The 18490-nt window shown below is 35.3% G+C and overlaps 1 protein-coding gene across 4 annotated transcripts in view; it reads left to right on the top strand.

The window, feature by feature from the left end:
- The window catches only part of pio (zona pellucida domain-containing protein piopio), a 141803-nt gene that overhangs the window by 54084 nt on the left and 69229 nt on the right, over positions 1 to 18490 (top strand). The window contains exon 1 of one of the 4 annotated variants that reach the window (XM_075309533.1): positions 3462 to 3495. The exons of 1 other annotated variant lie outside the window; for it this stretch is intronic. The gene's annotated coding sequence lies outside the window, so the exon portion shown is untranslated. Of the gene's footprint in view, positions 1 to 3461; positions 3496 to 14309; positions 14330 to 14853; positions 15002 to 18490 lie in introns of those variants that run through there. 2 more of the 4 variants (XM_075309532.1, XM_075309530.1) reach the window with 2 other exon arrangements.

The following is an 18490-nucleotide window of genomic DNA, read 5'->3' as shown; positions in this document are numbered from 1 at the left end:
GAGCTATCGCTGTGGTCGGAAAGAATGTACGGTCACAGTTCGGTCCTCATAATATGTTAATGCCAGATGTGCCTAGTGGATTACACTCTGGCGAAACTCTAATTCCAAAAACTCTAATTCCAAACAGTGAGGCGTGGTGTACGCAGACCCTGGGGGATAAAAGATATACACTGATGGCTCCAAATTGGATGGACATGTGGGTTTCGGAGTATATTCTAAAGATCTGGAACTTCGAATAGCGAAAAGTTTACTGTAGTGTTTTTCAGGCTGAAATATTAGCAATAAGAGAATCCCAAAAATGTTGGCATTCATATATACTGAGACAGTCAACCTGCAATAAAATCATTGGACTCTGTGTTCCTTAACTCGAAAACGGCCATCGACTGCCGCAAATCTCTCGATGAGATGGCTCAGCAGCACAATATTCACCTAATATGGTGCTTGGCCATAGGAACATACCGGGGAACTGCGAAGCAGATGAGTTAGCAAGGCTAGGAACTACCTTACATATTCCAGGGGAACTAGAATCTGTTGGTATGTCTTGGCACCCAATGTCTAATTTTTATTCCTGTACGTAAAAAATGAAATGAGAGGTCAACGTTTTTCGACACGTGAAGAACAGTTCGATGCGTTAAGAATACATATTTTGAAGATACCTCAATAAGAGTGGCAAAATTGCATGGACAATTAGTTAAAACAAGTATATATATAGTATACAGTAAGTTCGGCCGGGCCGAATCTTAAATACCCACCACCATGAATCAAATATTATAGTTTCCTGTGAAAATTTCAGGGGGATTTGATGACAAGCAGATCAGTGCAACCATTACACTTCCCGAAGATAAATTAAAAGATTTTACCTATGAAGACTAGATCAGATTCTGGATTTATAAGAACCATATTTGTTTGAGTTTTAGAGGAATCATAAACATCGTGTGCAAGAAAACGATGAAATAACGCCTTGATGTAAAATCTTACATCTGTAGATTTTTACCCCCATTATTTAAATGATTAACAGAAGTAAAATCTGAAAACTATAATTCAGTTTCAAGCAACTTTCATTATCAATGCACATGGACGATATTCACCATTTTCGGCACACCTCTTTATGTTGCTAAAATACTTCTAGATTTAAAATTTCAAGCCCAAGAAGAAAAATCGGGAGATCGGTCTATTTGGGAGATAAACCAAAACATGGACCACTACACGTCATTTTCGGCTCTCATATTTAAGGGCCTAAAATACCTCTAGATTTCCCATTTCATGCAAATTAGATAAAAACTACGGATTCTAGAAGCCTAAAAAATGAAATCATTTCTTGCACACCTATTTATATTCCTAAAAACCTCCAGATTTTCGATTTCAGGCAAAGTGGACAACAATTACGGTTTCTAGAAGCCCAAAAAGTAATATCGGGAGATCGGTCTATCAGATGGCTATATCAATACATGGACCTATACTCACCATTTTCGGCATACCTTTTTATGGCCCTAAAATACCTCTAGATTTCCAATTTGAGGCAAGTTGGATAAAAACTACGGTTTCTATAAGCCCAAGAATAAAATCTGGAGATCGGTCTATATGGGGGCTACATAAAAACATGGTCCGATACTCACCATTTTCAGCACACCTCTTTAGGGTTTTAAAATACCTCTTGATTTCTAATTTCAGGCAAATTGGATAAAAACTACAGATTTTAGACGCCCAAGAAGTAAAATCGGGGAATCGGTCTATATGGGGGCTATACCAAAATATGGACCGATTTTAGCACACCTCTTTATTGTTCTAAAATACTTCTAGATTTCCAATTTCAGGCAAATTGGATAAAAACTACGGATTCTAGAAGCCCAAGAAGAAAAATCGGGAGATCGGTCTATATGGGGGCTATACCAAAACATGGACCGATACTCACCATTTTTGGCACACCTATTTGTGGTCCTAAAATACCTCTAGATTTCCAATTTCACGCAAATTGGATAGAAACTAAGGTTTTTATAAGCTCAAGAGCCCAAACCGGGAGGTCGGTTTATATGGGGGCTATATCAAAACTTGGACCGATATAGCCCATCTTCGAACCTGATCTGCCTGCAGACAAAAAAACGAGTTTGTGCGAAATTTCAGCACGATTGCTTTATTATTGAAGACTGTAGCGTGATTACAACAGACAGACAGACAGACAGACGGACAGACGGACATGGCTATATCGTCTTAGAATTTCTCCCAGATCAAGAATATATATATACTTTAGTCGGAAATAGATATTTCGATGTGTTACAAACGGAATGACAAACTTATTATACCCCCGTCACCATTCTATGGTGGTGGGTATAATGGAAGCAAGAGTGTATAGATCTTAATGGGGGATATTGTGAAAAACAATAAAGCTTTCGTTGATTAAAATTTGATTTGGTTCTCTAATTGCGAAATATCGGGATATTTAATTAGATCAACAATAACCTAAGAGGAAATTACTTTTGAATACTTCGAAGATAATTTCATTCTGTTGGATCTGTTTCTCTAGTCGCACACTCCACACCATTCTCTAGAGAGCAACTTTTTAAAGTAGGGCAACCGTTGGCCCTATATCAAAAATACGAAGATTCTAGTTTACACATCTTCGGCATTGAGATTTCCTTCTTCGTATCAGTAAGAAACTTACCAAAACATTTGGTTTGTTGGCTGAATCTCTCTCTCTCCCCACCCTCTCTTGTTGGCCGACTGGTTTCTACTGAATACAAAGTTCTTCTGTATGTTTCATACTTGATTTCGGAAGCTTCACTTGATTACAGAATGCATGAATTCTTCTATCGACAAGACATTCGTTTGCAATTGCGATGCCATCGCATCGAAACGAGGAGTAGGTATTGTAATGAGGATCAAAAATGTACTTTTCTACTATTTGAAAAATTCGAAAAGTCAATACAATTTCACCAGAATAAAATTGGGAAGCCGCTGGTTAACCACAAGTCCTCAACCAATATTCATATTTACTATGAAGGCAGATGTAATATAGCGTATATTCTTTTTCTAGTATTGTGATCTTCATTTACATCCGCCATCTCCTAACAAAAAAGGGTCCGCCATTAACCATTGCACTATTTTCGGCACATCTATTTCTGTATATCGAAGAACATTAGATTTCAATATCTAGCCAGTGCTTTTTGTGAGCGAGTGAAGTTAAATGTTTAAAATGTTTAGTTCAAGTTTATGTTATATGACCAAATATTGGTATATTTTACGAAATACTGATGATAATAATGAGGACGCTCTATACCATTTTTTTGATATAGTCCTCATGTTGAATGATTCCCAATAAAATTGAAAAATATTTAATTTTCAATATTTTATCTACCAAAAACTATTTCCAATTTTCAACCCCATATAGATTTTTCAAAAGATTAAATAAAATAAATTTGAAAATAATATTTTTTCTATTTATATTTTGCTATTATATTCCCGAGTATCATATTGAGATCTCAACACACTGTCATCCAAGTATGTTGTTCTATTAATACTCCAATTAAATGAACAACAAAAAATAAATTAATTTTATTAATGAACAATAAATGCAAACAAAATAAAATGTATAAAAACACAACAAGTAAAGAGTCAAAAAAAAGTAAAATAATAAAAATGTAGTATAAAATGATAATAGACAAAAGAAAAACGTGACACCAGAGGCCCTGCAACATGAGTGTATGTGGGAACTCATTCCATGTATGAGCTTGGCCATATATATTCAGATATTCTGAAGTCTTTGTTACATTAAACACCCCATTTAAACGACCGAAATAAAAAAAACCAACAACGATCTACACATTTACCATAAAAAAAAACACAAAACTTCTAACCAACCAGTTGTTAAATGGGTTTAACGGTTTGGAAAAATGGTTGAAAACAATACGAAAAAAAACTAATAATAAATAGTTTGAAATCTCTTTTATTTCTAGAGCTAATCATAATTAGGTGCTAATTTCCCCTAAATAGGTTGGAAAGATTTTTTAAATTTCCTATTTTTTACTTTTCATTCGTCTATGACTTCGTCAAAAGAAAAACAAAAGTAAAAGTTTTGTATCCCATATAACTTCCCAGAAATGAAATAAACCAAAAACTTGAATTTTATTACCCATGATAAAAATCATCAATTAACCACAACCAGAAAAAAGACCCTGACTTTTGTTATTGAAAGATTAGATCTGGAAATAAAGAAACCAGAATTTGGCCTAATTACCATAATTTAGAACAACAAAAGAGATTTACTTTCTTTTGGATTCCCGCAAAGTTTTAGCCATCACATTACCCGTATTAGCCAAAATAGTCCACCAAATATATACGATCACCAAACAAAAAGGTCATAAACTAACCAAACAAAAATCTGCTATGGAGCCAGTATAACAAAATAGCTAATGAACATGAAAATTTTCTATTCTTCTTGCCGAAATTCTACCTTAAGGCAAAAAAAAAGCAATCACTATTAAAAAGAAAAAAACTAAACCAAGCAAATGTAACAACTGATGAAAGTCAAACAGACTAGAGGAAGTTAATTTTGTGTGCATGCATACTAAGAAGTAATTATAGCAGATGTTGTACAAAACAAACGTGGAGTATGGTAGAACTTTCTTTGGGAAGTGTTGAAAGCATAGTTCAATTATTGACTACCCAAGTCCATGTATTGAACAACCCGCAAAACAAAAGACTTAAGGCACAAACTCCAGCTGTTCCTAGTTATGTGGCTAGGCCATCTCTCCACACGTATGCCCCAAACTCACAACACACATACACATACATACACTCACTTTAGCTTACAAATTAGCTCCAATCAAATTAGGTCAAATAAAAATTGTTCTTTTTGTAGCTAAGAAATAAAACCCATCAGACATGACCACAAACATTCCACAACAATGGATCTACATAAGGGGCTAATACAGTACTTGAACTTCTTCCATATGCCATATACTAAGGTTACCTTAGCGATTAATAGTCCCACGACCAATATCCAATGGTCGTTGTGATTCTGTGCCAAAAAAAAAAAAAACAACACACAACACAAACCTCAACTGTATACAAATGTAAAAACCATCTAATTAGGTCAGAAAAAGTACGTGAAGAATAAAAAGAATACAGCATAATGGGGAAAAATAAGATACAAAGAAATTGGAAATAAAATTAAATAAAAAATTGCATGACAATTATCGGAATTGCATTGACTGTTTTTAGGAAAAGTCGGTGGTAGTCCCTAATTAGAGGCTAACATAAAAAATAAATAGCAAATGCAATGGGTTACTTCCAATTTAATGGGCTACTAGAAAATTCCACAGAGAGAAAGTTTTAATTGCGACGAAAAGAATTTATTTGTGAAATCTAGAATATGTCAATCACATATGTATTGTATAAATATATGTAATCAGAACTCAAAATTTGTTTTGTTTTCACCACCATAGAAAATATTTATCTAAAATTACATGAACAACGTATTCCATTTCGATGGCTGACGTTAAGAAGTTATCGAGCCAGAAAACGGTTATCCTTTGAAAGTACGCGTATTATCTGACACAGTACACATCAAAAATAATTATTTCTGTAAAGACAAATAAATCTTTAATTCTGGTAACCACCTTTGTTCCAAACGAATTTTGTTTAACCTGGAAGTAACCATTTCAACAACAAACGAAAACTCCACTGGTCTATATAGAAGTTATACTGAAAAGATATCAATCATTGAAAAAATCGCATAGGTTATATCCTGGGAAACCATCGTGGTGCAATTGTTAGCATATCCGCCTGGCATACAAGGGTAAGGGTCTTGGTCTTAGAATCGGACAGCACTCATTGATAAGAGAGAATTTCACCACCAGTGATAACCACCAAGTGAACCCAAACCCAAATGGACTGCCTTTTATATTTTGGGGATTAGAAAAACGCTAGATTGTTTTCCAAAATATTCCCCATTAAGATCTATACACTTCCACTCTGATTGAGGTATGCCCAAAATATGCATTCTGAATTCTGGAATAAAAACAATGAAAAATCCCAAGATAACAGTTAAAAAATTAGAAACAAAGCAAGTATATACGGCCATAAGTTCGGCCAGCCCGAATCTTATGTACCCTCCACCATGGATTGCGTAGAAACTTATACTAAAAACTGTCATCCACAATCGAAATAATTGGGTTGTGGTAATACTTACCGCTGGCAAGGTATCTTTAAACTCCTTAACATCGTCTTCTAAATTGAAAGTTAGTCCATACGGGGTATATACACCGAAAACAAAGTGAACTGTTTTATAGAAAGAATGAACTACCTTGCACGAAAATTGAACTAAATTTTACTCCACATTTTGAGATTTCCACAAAGTTAAAACCAGGAAAATTTAATGCCCAGTTGTACTTTTTAACTGCAGTAAACGAAATTACATCCTCTAATAGAAGAAAAAATTAACTAAAAGTAAAGAAGAAAATCATTGGCGCCAAATCATCACCATTATAACCATACAGTAGTTCATTTTACCTATTTTTAGGAATCGTAGGAATATCTTCGTTTGCTTTAGTTCATATTGAACTTATGTGTACGGTCATTGAACTTTATACCCGCGTTTAGTTCATAACATTTTTGAGACATACTTAAAAAAAGTAAGATTTCATTACGCTGTAGAAAATTTCGAAACAAATAATAAAATGTAACTACTAGCAAATAATTTTTTTTCCAATAAAAATAAGTTAAATTTAGTATTAGTTTAATTACGGATTTTTTTTTCTGTGTATAAGACAAAACAAGTAAAGGGTGATTCTTTTGAGGTTAGGATTTTCATGCATTAGTATTTGACAGATCACGTGGGATTTCAGACATGGTGTCAAAGAGAAAGATGCTCAGTATGCTTTGACATTTCATCATGAATAGACTTACGATCTGCCACAACGTCGAATTTTCAGTGAATGGGCCCTAGAAAAGTTGGCAGAAAATCCGCTTTTTTATCGACAAATTTTGTTCAGCGATGAGGCTCATTTCTGGTTGAATGGCTACGTAAATAAGCAAAATTGCCGCATTTGGAGTGAAGAGCAACCAGAAGCCGTTCAAGAACTGCCCATGCATCCCGAAAAATGCACTGTTTGGTGTGGTTTGTACGCTGGTGGAATCATTGGACCGTATTTTTTCAAAGATGCTGTTGGACGCAACGTTACGGTGAATGGCGATCGCTATCGTTCGATGCTAACAAACTTTTTGTTGCCAAAAATGGAAGAACTGAACTTGGTTGACATGTGGTTTCAACAAGATGGCGCTACATGCCACACAGCTCGCGATTCTATGGCCATTTTGAGGGAAAACTTCGGAGAACAATTCATCTCAAGAAATGGACCGGTAAGTTGGCCACCAAGATCATGCGATTTGACGCCTTTAGACTATTTTTTGTGGGGCTACGTCAAGTCTAAAGTCTACAGAAATAAGCCAGCAACTATTCCAGCTTTGGAAGACAACATTTCCGAAGAAATTCGGGCTATTCCGGCCGAAATGCTCGAAAAAGTTGCCCAAAATTGGACTTTCCGAATGGACCACCTAAGACGCAGCCGCGGTCAACATTTAAATGAAATTATCTTCAAAAAGTAAATGTCATGGACCAATCTAACGTTTCAAATAAAGAACCGATGAGATTTTGCAAATTTTATGCGTTTTTTTTTTTTTTAAAGTTATCAAGCTCTTAACAAATCACCCTTTATATACGGACCTATATGGTCTAATTTTTGTGTGATTAGTACCAAATTTTATCAAGATCAAATGATATTTGATTATCCAGGAAGATGTAAAATCTGGAGATCGACCACATTTGGAATGGTTGTTCGCGACCATATACTAACAATAACGTACCAAATTTCAGCGGAGTCGGATGAAATTTGCGCCTCCACGAAATTTGATTTTCCAAGAGGCTCCCGAGGTCAAATCTGGGGATCGGTTTATAAGGGGGCTATATATAATTATGGACCTATGTTATATGGACCAATTTTAACATGAATGTTAGAGATCATATATTAACGCCATGTACCGAATTTCAACCGGATCGGATGAAATTTGCTCCTCCAAGAGCTTCCGCAAGCAAAATCTGGAGATCGGTTTATATGGGGAATATATCGATGGCCTCATTCCAGAGTTCGCTAAGTCAACTTAGCATGTTTTGATGGAGTTCGCTGTTTTTTATTCGGATTGATGTGAATTGCATCCTGTCAAAATTTGGAATTTATTGGACACTTCCATCAAAAGTTGTGGTTAATATTGTACTTAGCCCGTTATTAAAGTTTTAAAAAATGTCCAATCCAAAAAGGGCAAAAAGCTTTGTTCGGTCTAAAGTGATCTAAGTCATTTTTAGCCATGGTCTATTATCACTATTTCGAGTTCGTACATATTAAAAAAATTATAAAAATATGATTTTAAGACCGAAAATAAGGGAATTTCTATCTTATACGGGTCTTGAGAAATTTCAAGCGCACTTAGCGCACTTTGGAATGTAGAGATCGATATATAATTATGGACCAATAGGGACAAATTTTTGCATGGGTATTATAAGTCATATACGAACACAACGTACCAAGTTTCAGCTGGATCGGATGAAATTTGCTCCTGCAAGATGATCCGCAAGCCAAATCTGGGGGTAGGTTTATATGGGGGCTATACGAAAACGTGGTCCGATATGGCCCATTTGCAATACTTACATTAATAACAGCTACTTGTGCCAAGTTTCAAGTCGATAGCTTGTTTCGTGATTTCCACAGACGGACGGACATAGCTAGATCGACTCAGAATTTCACCACGACCCAGAATATATATACTTTATGGGGTCTTAGACCAATATTTCAATGTGTTATAAACGGAATGACAAAGTTAATATACCCCACATCCTATGGTGGAGGGTATAAAAAGTCATTCGGTACCAACTCAGGAATATACGGCGGTTGACCCATCAAATCGATGTTTTAAGTTTGAACCGATGTGTGAAAGCTCACATTCGGCAGTTGGTTTTCCTGATTTCTTCAAAGACAACTGGCAACCAAATGACTGTGTACCACTTAACATTGACTTTTGTGTGTTCTTCTAAAGGTATGATTGCGTGAGTAACTATTGTTAGATTTGGCTCATTTCGAAATACTCATGCAGGCAACTGATGTCTACTTTCGGCCTCATACCCCTAAATCCACGATTCATCACCTGTCACAATGTCATCGTATTTTTTAAGAATTTCTTTAGATCAAATCCACAGATTTTTTTTTGAGCGTTTGAAAAATTGTGTGGGATCCAACGCGAATAAATTTTTTTGATGGTCAAATATTCATTGCAATACCGAATATAGGCTAGTCCCACTAACGCCTAAAGTTGTCTCAAGCTCACGATAGGTAACATGACGATCTTGCAGTAACAGTTGGAACACAGCATTCCGGTACAACAACTGATTTTTATTTTTCAGTTGAATTCACCATACCGATATCGATAAACACTGATCCTTGACGGAGCTTCATCGCCAAAAATTTAATTAAGTTAATCGATGTACTGTTGTTGAGTTAATCCACGGCAAAAGTTTTAAAAAATATTCGCACAAAAATGTTCACGATTTAATTCCATTTAGTGGGCGAAATGAATATTTTAATTTGCTTTAAACAATACAAATAGCGCTCGTATCTCAAAATGTTCTGAGTACGAATAATCTCAAAAATTGCAAGATTTACGATAGAGCTGTTAGTTGGTGGATTGCAACACCAGGCTTACCCAAACCCGCGAAATAAAAGGCAAACCTCGTATAAGTATCCATTGCACAAACGCAGGCATATTACACTCATTAACTGACTCCTTTATATATATTACACTCCATGGTAATGGTGTACTAATACCTTAGGTTCTTACTTATTTCATTTTAGGATTACTCCAAATCCTATTTATCACTGAAAAAATGTATTTTGTGCTATTACCTCACCAAATTTGCTATATTTATCTACAAATACTTCCCCTACAACAAATGATTTCTTCCTGGTCGATTTACATCATCTCCTTTTATATAAAATTCAAAATTGGTACCATCAATCAACTAACCAACAAATGGCCATCTCGTTAACACTTCCTATATTAAAAAAACAGAAACGAATGAAAGAAAAGCACAACTCAGTTAACCTTTAACACCAGTTAGTTGACCACTTGACCATTTGGCATTCCAAGCTCATTACTTTCACTGAACGCCAAAGGATGACATAACACAAAACGCCACTCAAAACAATAAAATAAAATTCAATTTGTTAACTACGAAAACAGTGATGGCATTTATTTTGTAAGCCAAAACAAGACAACACAATAAAAAAAATTACTCGCAACAAAGTAACAATCATGTTCCAAAAGGGTTAATTTGAATTTTGCTATTTACGTCAAGTTTTGTTATTCAAATTCAATATGATGTGGAGGAGGACAACAAGAGAGACAAATGAAAATTCATTGAAGCATAGCATTTCGAGTACCTGATCATGAATACATTTTTTAATGCCGCAGTTGATTGCTAATATTTTTCCAAGCTATGGAAAAACATCTCCATTTTCAAGGTTATTCTATAAATACCAAGTAATTGTAGGGGGGATATTGCGAAAATTTAGATAAAAATCATCATAAATCATAGGCAAATATATTGCACATACTAATAAAGGTGATGGATCTCAAGTGATAAATGGACAAGTGATTAGCTAGAAACATTAACCACACTACTCGTTTACAACAATTTACACAGTCATCAAATAAATTATTTGTGTTTTTTTATGTATTTAAAAAAAAAACAACAAGCTCTTAAATTTTTATTGGTGGCTAATAGATGATAAATGTTAATTGTAGCCAAATTATAAGTTAAACACTTCAAATTTTTGTAAATGTTCTTGTAAATGTTTCTCTATGAGGCTTCAAATAGACTTCAGTATAATTATATTAAGGACCCATTTTTTGTTAAAATAAAGGTCATAATCTGTACTTGGTGTTTGTTGGGAAAATAATTCGAGTATGTTATTTCCATAAGAATTTAGCATATAATCCTAAAAATGAATCATGTCCCCCGTCAGATCTATACTGAAGGCTGTGGAAATTCGTATTAGCCAGCGATAAAATATGTATAGCCAGGCTTGTGTAGATTGGTATCTGGGATATTCTTTCCATTAACTTTCCAGCCAAAAAAAATTGGGTCAGTTTAATCCTAGAAAGCTTAACCTACTCAAATTTACGTCTGTGGGATAATATTTGTGGATTTTTTAAATATTTTATTTACACCAATCTTTATCATTTAAACACGTTTTTGGATATATGTTTATTTATTGTGTAAGAAAAAAAATCTTATTTTCTGTGAGGGAGAGCGAATATCTAAAAAATTTATACGTCTCTCAGACGTATATTAGCTATCTATGGTGAAGCATCCGCTGCATTGCTTTTGCATTAGTTCTTCAGATGTGATTCTACTTGAGTATTTCGAATTTCATTTCAAAAAACATAAGGAAAAACTTGAAGAAATATATATTTTTTAATTTAATTATAGTAATTATTGAATTTTAGGCCAAGTAAAAGTGCGTAAATCAGCGGATTTTTATATATCTCCTCACAAGAAATTCTTATGAAGTGAAAACTACGTCCATTTCTAGATGAGTATTTAAAAGTAATAAATTAAGAAGAAGTTCCAATGTTTGTTTTGTTTTTGGGTTAACAATACCGACTCCTTCATTTTCATTTCCAATAAGGTAAAAAACTTCAAATACAGGCTTAGAATTATTATTTGGGTTCTTGCATCTTTGGAATCAAGTTTTTTTTAATTAAAAAATATTTTTACTTTGAAATATCTGTCCGTCCACGACAACTTACTACACAGAAAAAAATTTCACGAAAATTTTTCCAATTAAAATTTTAATTGAGTTTTAAAAATATTCAATTAAAAATTTATTTGATTCAACAAATTTTTTAATTGAAACAAAAATCAATCACAAAAATTAATAGTATCAATTAAGTTTTTAATTGGATCAAATAATTTTTTAATTGACCTTCAATTAATTTTTTAATTGATACTATCATTTCTGTGATTGAAGACATTTCAATTTAAAAATTAATTGGATCAATTAATTTCGTGATTGAACTGGAAAAAAATTTTTTTGTGTGTATTCATGACAATCCCAAGGTTCCTAGCAGGAATCTGTAAGCCCTGCCTGTGTAGCACTAAGCACTTTGACTTCAATGGATTGAGGAATAAACCATTAGCAGTCGCCCACCTATGAATGACTACCAGATCATCATTAAGCCTCATAATCAGGATTTCGTAAGAATTAAAATCCTGGGCAAGATATATCTGAATATCCTGGGCAAGATATATCTGAACACCTCGTGACATGTGGAATGGGTCTGATATTCCATTTCCCGTATAAACCGTCTGTACCCTTCCAGCAAGATATGAAATTAAAAAGGTATCTCAATTTGAGACATAGAAGGTCGTGATCCACTGTGTCAAATTCCTTTGAGTGATCAAGTAATACGAGCATAGATGCCTATCTTGTTCCTTTCTCAACTCCTCGCAGACATCAGCCAAAGCAGTCACACAACTATGACCCGAGCGGAATCCAGATTGGCTGACGACAAAAAGATCATTAATAGACATAAAGGGTGGTTAAATTGTAAGGGCCGATGTTGAATGTGAACCACACCTAACCGCCAAGTTATTTTCCGAATTTTATTTGACATTTCTCTATTTCAGACTTACTCAATTTGAACCATAGAGAGATACACAATCCAACAACGTGTTAAATGGTTCCAAGAAATGGAAACAGTGGATGATCAATTTTCGAAGAAAATAATCTTCAGTGATGAGGCATATTTTCACCTCAGTGGATTCGTCAATAAACAGAATTGCCGCATTTGGGCGAATAAGAATCCAAGAGTGATTGTCGAAAAACCAATGCACCCACAAAGAGTGACTGTTTGGTGCGGTTTATGGGCTGGCGGCATCATCGGGCCGTATTTTTTCCAAAATGAGGCCGGTCAGGCAGTTACTGTGAATGATGTTCGCTATCGTGAGATGATAACGAACTTTTTATGGCCCGAATTGGAAGACATGGATGTGGACGATATGTGGTTTCAGCAGGACGGAGCCACTTGCCACACAGCTAACGAAACAATGGCTCTTTTGCTCAACAAATTCAATGGCCGTGTTATCTCACGTAATGGCGATGTCAATTGGCCGCCAAGATCATGTGATTTGACACCGTTGGACTTTTTTCATTGGGGTTATTTGAAAGAAAAGGTGTACGTCGATAAGCCAGCAACAATTCAAGAGCTAAAGGATGAGATAATTCGGCACATTAACGGCATAGAACCTCCATTATGCCTCAGCGCCATCGAAAATTTGGACCATCGGATGAAGTTGTGCCACCGAGGTCGCGCCGCCCATTTGGCCGATATTTTGTTCCATACATAATTGAGTAATACCAAAATATCATAATAAAATAAAATTACAATAATTTCCTAAATAGTTTGTGTTTTATTCAAAATCAACATCGGCCCTTGAAATTTTAACCACCCTTTATATTCTGTCATTTGTCTCTGTAAAATTTTCTCAAAAACCTTGGATAAAAAAGGCAATAAAGAAATGGGCCGAAATTCGGAATTTGCCATCGGAATTTTTATTTGAAACTATGACAAAAACTCTTAATGTAGCCGATAGAAATATTTGCAAATAATTTGGCCAAGCATACAATAATGTCTAAATATATTTAAGCTGTATCGAGTTGGCGTTTTACGATGCATCCCCAACTAGGCTTACGTCATTTTTTAAATTTTTTGTTTGCTTTTGTTCATAAACTGAAAGCAGTTTTGTGTTCGAACTTTACTGAGGAATATCTATCGTTCATTGGGTGTACTCAGTGTATTCACTTTTAATTTATTGCAATTTATTGTTTAACAATTTTTGTTCGAGTAATGCTATCTATTACGATGAACATCATTTAGCGGCATTGAGAGAGAATAGTGATGATGTTGATGCCGGTGAATAGTAATCAAATTGACTGACTTACTGACTGACTGACATTTGTGTTAACCGCACATCTTTTCGCATGTGTATTTGAAGTGAGTGGGAATTGTTTTGGGTTTTGCAGTTAAATACGAATTGTTGGATACCCTAAATTAGGTGAACAAAATTGTAGAATGTGGGAGTTTTTTTTAAAGAAAATACTATACATTAAACTAACAATGGTTCTACTTTTCTCAAATCTGTAGAAAAAAATTAATCAAAATTCTATTTTTATTTTCAGGTAAGAAATATCTCACGCAAAGTGTTCTCATTGTTAAAGCTGTAAGTACTCATAAATTCTACACTTTCTTCAGGAACAAAACTTTAAACAAACGAAATTCCCCTTTCTTATAAAGCATTTCATGTAGAGCAGATAAACTCTAATTTATTAAAAATATAATTTATTATCAACGTTTGCCTATAATCTATTTTTTAAAGAAATTTTTTAACGTCAAAAGAAAACTCTGTGTATAAGTTCAAATGTGTCAATACTATGATACCATAAAAATATTTATTGTGGTACAGGTAGTCTTCCAAATATATTTTCATTGACATTTTGTTATATCTAACAATTTTTTTATTATACCCAAACAAAAAGTCCGCTGTTAAATAGGTGCTAAAGAATCTTCATAATATTCATAAATATTTTAAATTTACCAATACTAATATCTATTGAAACCAAAATGCGTTTTAAATCAAGTACAACCGTTAGTAGTGTTCAACTAAAGCTTAAGCTATAGCTTATCTCGTCAAGTTGTTGTCGTTCGAATGACACTTCGTTAGCAATTTGCGTTTTTGCATTCTCGATGAGACACGCTAGCAATTAGATTCTAGCAATGTGAGGAATTCAGTAGAGTTTAGTAAAGCTAATGTGGAACATCCAAATATTTAATGAGTGAGTTAGTGAAGTGCATCATAACATCTTCTACCTCTGTCAAACACAACAAAATCGTGGTAAGTCAGTCAGTCAGTTATTTCACCTAAATTCCCTTTGGTATCGAAAACAAACACATAACAGAAACACTCAAGTCAAATAGACAGAAAAAGCCCCTCAAACTCCCCATGGAGAAGTATCATTGTTAGTTTCAATACTATGGAAAATTAATAAGTGTAACGATCAATTGTTCAATAAAGATAAATAAGACTGTTATTTTTACAAGCCCTGACTAGATGAAGTTGTAGAATAATAACAAACATTTCATTCCATTTGAAGGTGTTCGATTGAGTAGAGCTTGTGTGTTAAGCTACACTGAAAAAACCACTTTGGCTTCATCAACATTTCAATAACATAAAATTTGAACCCGTTTTTACACAGGAATAACTGAGAATTTATTCTATAAACAAAAAATTAATGTAATATATTTTAAAGTTTAATAAAATGTTGTGAATGGCACAAACAGTTGGAAAAGTACTTAATTCTTTGCTAAATTAGATGGAGAGGAAGGCTTGGATTTAACTTGTACCATGACTATTGCTGCTCACTGCATCTGAAGGAATTTATTGAAAAATAACAACTTCTGAGTGTTGCATATGTGGACCATTCATCATTGTCGATATGGTCGGAAAGAAGCAAAATGCGGTAATCCAAATAATATCAGACTTGCGAACACCGGTATATTACAACGTGGATACAGGAAGATAAAAACGAATTGTAAAGCGGATGGGTTAGCAAGGCTATGATTTACTTAAATATTCCAGGGGATTCATTGGGCTCTGTGTCTCTCAATTCAGAAAGAGCCACAGAGAAGGCCCACAAATGCCGGACACTAGATAGAAGAACGTGCGGCCCAAAACCCTTAATCAAAAAAGTTTTTTTTCTGGGACATTGGGACCGTAGAGAGACATAATCGAATAAGACGAAACGTAAGATAAATGGTCCCGTAATATGAGTGAAAGAACGAATAAAAGTGGACGTAGACGTTTCTGGACATCGAAGGGGCGTTCAATAATGTCCATCCGAGCTCGATATTAAATGGACTGACAACTCTGAATGTTGATCCATGTATACTCAGGCTGTTAGACGAACTGCTAATGAAGAGACGTATTTCAGCCACACTAGGACAAGCAAACATACAAAGCTATGTGAACAGAGGCACTCCCCAAGGAGGAGTTCTATCACCTCTTCTTTGGAATGTTGCTATAAATAGCCTTCTGGTTACCCTAGAAAAAGAAAGGATAAAAGTGGTGGCATACGCAGATGATGTGGCTCTGGCAGTCAGGGGAAAATTCCCATCCACAATCAGAGAGGGCCCTCCGGATGACTGAGAAATGGGCGAAAGACAATGGTCTTGGGGTAAATCCTGCAAAGACAGAATTAGTCATGTACTGCAAAGATCGCAAAACTCCCACGGTTAGGCCTATTTCTTTAGGGGGTATTGAAATTCCCTTTGGTGATTGTGCAAAATACCTTGGCGTTATTTTGGACAGGAAGCTGAACTTTAAGCTTAATATTGAAGAAAGGGCGAGAAAGGCAACTGTAGCTTTGTACTCGTGCAAAAAGGCAATAGGAAACCAGTAAGGAAAGTCTAAAGTCGGGCGGGGCCGACTATATTATACCCTGCACCACTTTGTAGATCTAAATTTTCGATACCATATCACATCCGTCAAATGTGTTGGGGGCTATATATAAAGGTTTGTCCCAAATACATACATTTAAATATCACTCGATCTGGAAGAATTTGATAGACTTCTACAAAATCTATAGACTAAAAATTTAAGTCGGCTAATGCACTAGGGTGGAACACAATGTTAGTAAAAAAATATGGGAAACGTTTAAATCTGAAGCAATTTTAAGTAAACTTCGAAAAAGTTTATTTATGATTTATCGCTCGATATATATGTATTAGAAGTTTAGGAAAATTAGAGTCATTTTTACAACTTTTCGACTAAGCAGTGGCGACTTTACAAGGAAAATGTTGGTATTTTGACCATTTTTGTCGAAATCAGAAAAACATATATATGGGAGCTATATCTAAATCTGAACCGATTTCAACCAAATTTGGCACGCATAGCTACAATGCTAATTCTACCCCCTTCAACTAAATCGGAGTTAAAAATTGGCCTCTGTGGTCATATGAGTGTAAATCGGGCGAAAGCTTTGTATGGGAGATATATCCAAATCTGAACCGATTTCAAGCAAATTTGGCACGCATAGTTACAACGCTAATTCTACTCCCTATGCAAAATTTCAACTAAATCGGAGCAAAAAATTGGCCTCTGTAAATCTGAACCGATTTTGCTGATATTTTGCAAGCTTTTCGAGACTCATAAAATATTCGGATGTACGGAATTTGAAGAAGATCGGTTGATATACACGCCAATTATGACCAGATCGGTGAAAAATAGATATGGCAGCTATATCTAAATCTGAACCGATTTTTTCCAAAATCAATAGGGATCGTCTTTGAGCCGAAACAGGACCCTATACCAAATTTTAGGACAATCGGACTAAAACTGCGAGCTCTACTTTGCACACAAAAATACATCAACAGACAGACAGACGGACATCGCTAAATCGACACAGAATTTAATTCTAAGCCGATCCGTATACTAAAAGGTTGGCCTATGATTACTCCTTCTTGGCGTTACATACAAATGCACAAACTTATTATACCCTGTACCACAGTAGTGGTGAAGGGTATAAAAAGTGGGGACTTAAACCAAAAATTGTGCATTGGCTATACACGGCAGTGGTTAGACCTATAATGCTATATGGTGTTGTAGTCTGGTGGCCGGCACTTCAGAAACCGACTTGTTTAGATAAAGTTCAGCGTATGGCGTGTTTGTGTATTTCAAGCGCATTCAGCGAGACAGGAACAAATTCCCTTAATGTCATGCTGCATCTATTGCCTTTAGACATTTTGGCCAAACAGTCAGCTGCAACAACGGCTGTGCGGTTGCGCGAACTATCGCTGTGGTCGGAAAAAGGTTACGGTCACAGTTCTGTCCTCAAAATAATGCCAGATGTGCCTAACGTAGTGGATTACACTTTGGCGAGTCCACTTTTCGACAAGTTTGAGACTCTAATCCCCAACAGTGAGGCGTGGTGCACACAGACCCCGGGGAATAAAGAATATATAGATTTCTACACTGATGGCTCCAAATTGGATGGACAAGTGGGGTTCGGAGTATATTCTAATGATCTGGAACTTCGAATATCGAAAAGATTACCTAATCACTGTAGTGTTTTTCAGGCTGAAATATTGGCAATAAGAGAGGTGGCGAATTGGCTGAGAAGTAATGTTCCAAAAAATGTGGGCATTAATATATACTCAGACAGTCAACCTGCAATAAAATCCTTGGACTCTGTGTCCCTCAACTCGAAAACGGCCATCGGCTGCCGCAAATCTCTCAATGAGATGGCTGAGCAGTACAATATTCACCTAATATGGGTGCCTGGCCATAGGAACATACCGGGGAACTGCAAAGCGGATGAGTTGGCAA

The sequence above is a fragment of the Haematobia irritans genome, chromosome 5, assembly GCF_050003625.1.
Source record: "Haematobia irritans isolate KBUSLIRL chromosome 5, ASM5000362v1, whole genome shotgun sequence".
NCBI lineage: Eukaryota > Metazoa > Arthropoda > Insecta > Diptera > Muscidae > Haematobia > Haematobia irritans.
The sequence above is the reverse complement of the archived record's forward strand: the minus strand, read 5'-3'. Positions and strand labels throughout refer to the sequence as shown.